Below are 3,412 nucleotides of genomic sequence, written 5' to 3'. Positions count from 1 at the left end.
TCCACTAGATAGAATATAAAAAAAAAACAAAATAAAAAGAATCAGAAGAACACATTAGAAAATTTGTTATCAAAATTTGCCAAAATATGGGCTATGTATCCACGCAAAGGCACTATGCGAATTTACTAGATTTCGAAAAAAGTTAGAATACAACGATAATCTTCTTTCAAGATCATAACATAAAGATATTAAGAACCCTTATAGCAAAAAAAAAAACCCAGTTTTTCTTCTCTATTTTCTTACTATATAGCTTTTAACCTAAAAACAAATCTAATAGGAAAGAAAAAAAAAAATCTCTAAAAAAGGTTTTGCTTCATCTACAACACTTTTGTTATGCTACGGAAAGTAACTATGACGTAAGTGAAGGAGTGTCGTAGCAAAAACTGGGGCATATGCATGCACCCCTAATCTATGACGCTGTATAATCTAGTAAATCCCATCAAATAAATTAATGTGGTGTTAAGTGACCATACGATCTTTTGTATAAATAGGCAAATGCACTCTTCCTTTAGAGATAACAAAGGATGGCAATCAGATTAGGCAAGTGCTTCGTGAATCTTCAATGTCATGTTACAGAGGAAAAGTAACATCAACAATAAGCTACATATCCTTTATTTTTCTTTTTGAAAATAAAAGCATCGTAATCCTCCCAAAACGATAAGTCAGTAAATCAGATTTCTCTTACTTTATTTGGATAACAAGGGATTTCTTTCTAGATTTCTTAATAATGGTAATATAGCTACTATGCGAAAATGGGTATATAAAGGGTAGTTCCTGCAACAACATCTCATTCACAAGGAAGATTAAAAGCATGTCGGGTACAACCAGACAACCTTATCCACCATGTATAGTTGGAGGCGGGGGCGGCAACTGCACTGGTGGTATGCCACAAAAAAGCGCCTCTCTCTCTCTCTCTCTGTTCACTTCGTTTCTCGATTGCAATATTGTCTCTTTACATCAACCCTTTTGGTAATATAGGCCCTTTATCATTTGAATTTCCCAGCTTATGAAATTTAGTAGTATGAATGCATGGTGAGACATGCAACTTTGATTGAGTGTGTTGACAACTTGAGATTGAGGTTGATATATGACTGATTGTAGGCCGATGCCAATGGCCTGAGCTGGTGGGACAAAATGCACAGAAAGCGAAGGAGGTGATCGAGAAAGAAAATACATATGTGACAGTCATACTGTTAAAAGAGGGAAAAGAAGCTGGGGAAGGCGATTATTGCATTAACCGAGTGTACGTTTATGTTGATGAACAGGGTAATGTCTTTGAACCTCCTGTGGTTGGCTGAGGGGTAAAAATGTGATCCCGAATAAAATAGTTCATGAAGCTATTTGATATAATAAAATGCAACAAATAATCATTTTTGATGTGATCCGCATGTGATTCTTCTATGCCAAATCTCGGTCCTATTTAAATTAGTTGCTGCCAGAGATCTTATCAAGTTAGCAAAGGGATGACATTTTCTTAAGACCGATCTCCAAGACAATGGAGGTTGATTCCACGGATATCGTCTAAATTTACAACAAACATCTATGGACTTTCCCCGGGCAATTTCAGCTCCACCCGTCCCCCATTCGGCATCTTCATCCCGCCGCAATGCATCAGCATTAAATGTGATTTTGAATGAGTTAAAAGTGCTCTTAGATCAGGGGAACTGAGGAATATCAATTGCTCCTTGTAAGTATACGCGTTATTGGATGAGATCTATTAGTTAACCTACTAGAGCCTCACTGGTCAACAAAATTTTATGTTACCCTATCGGTTATACAATACCAAATACAGAAAAAGAACCTACTGATTTCATGAATGAAGGGAAAGACTCCAATTGACCTGGTTTTTTGTCAACTTAGGAGTCGAGGCAAAATATGTTTGCCATTCTGTGTAGGATGACTCTTTAAGTGTAGAGTGCAGTCACATGCTCAGATCTCTCATCCAACATCATAAAATAAGTATTGCATGAGAGATTTCGATCCAATTAGTGAAATCTTGTAACGACACATAATTCTAAATCAAGAGTTGCTTCTACATATGTTGGTACGAGTCAACTGAAAGTCTGATGCTAGAACATTTTCCGAACAATGTAACTCCAATTGTACAAAACTGACGCAGGATTTGCTCAAGAAATGAAATGCTTTCATGAGATGTAACTCAAGATTGCATCAGATGCTTAAGAAATATCTAACGATGAAGGACCTCTTCGGTTTTCATCATTTCGTACCATATGGCCATTTTTCCATTTGCAAGAAAGATTAACAAATGAGGAAGCTTACCGTAGTACTCAAACACTTCGATACAATCCAATTTTAGGTAGGAGGCGATGGATTGAGTTTCAGGAAGTTTCAATTACGTGCGAGTGGCCACTTATACGAAGGTCACGAGTCATGGATTTGTGAAGGACTTCAATCATTCCAGCGGTGAACAGTACCAGGAAAAACAATTAATTATTGAAGTAGCTGCAAAACCAGGATCTAAACTGTTCATTTTCTTCTCTAGAAGTCTATCCATACAACACAGGCTAACGATCACACCATTGCCATACCCTTTAAAAGCCCAAAGAGCAGAAAATGATGAAAGTAGATGCAGGGGTATTGGTACAGGGATTTTTTGTTTCTACCTTGCACGACTGTCCAACATTATCTCAGTGCAGAATCGGGACTAATTTGTTGTTTTGCTGTTCTTGAACGAATACCGGTCATGGCCCTCGCGCCTTGCCAAGTTTACGTGCTGGAACACAGATGAGCAGGGAGCAATCTTACGAGAGAGTTTATCTGTTAATTATCTTTTAATTAACACACAGATGAACACAGAATCGACATTTATCTGTCAATTACCTGTCAAGTGGGATTGTTGACGTCCATGAAATCTTCTTAATTTTGCCCTTCTTTCGATGCTTTAGTCAAAAGAGCAAATTTCCCTTTATTTCTCTCTCTACCTTTCAGAGGTTTTTCTTTCACGACTTCTCTGAATAGAAAAAGAGAATCACGCTCGCTCAAGCTCTCAAAGCGAAGCTTTCGCCGTCGGTCATCAGTATTTGGTCTGTGCGTCTCTCTCCATGTACAAGCTAAAAACTCCATCAGGTCATACCGATGCTAGGTTGTCAAATCATGAATACTAATGTTATATCCCGTGTCCCGATATGCGGATTAGATTGAATTTTTATCTGCCAAAATGAGGATTTGTGAAAATTGGTTTCAAAATTAAAGTTGTACCATCATGTAGTACATAATGCGAATAAAACTGTTTACATCATAAAAGTGAGATATAATCTTTAGGGTCGAACTAGATTTACATTACTTTTGTCACAGCCAGGTAGTCTATTATCGAGCTTTCCATAATCTGATCTCAATCAAAGTTCAATCTGGCCAAACACATAAGAACAAGTAACTGCATGGAAAAAGCTGA

The sequence above is a fragment of the Eucalyptus grandis genome, chromosome 8, assembly GCF_016545825.1.
Source record: "Eucalyptus grandis isolate ANBG69807.140 chromosome 8, ASM1654582v1, whole genome shotgun sequence".
NCBI lineage: Eukaryota > Viridiplantae > Streptophyta > Magnoliopsida > Myrtales > Myrtaceae > Eucalyptus > Eucalyptus grandis.
The sequence above is the reverse complement of the archived record's forward strand: the minus strand, read 5'-3'. Positions refer to the sequence as shown.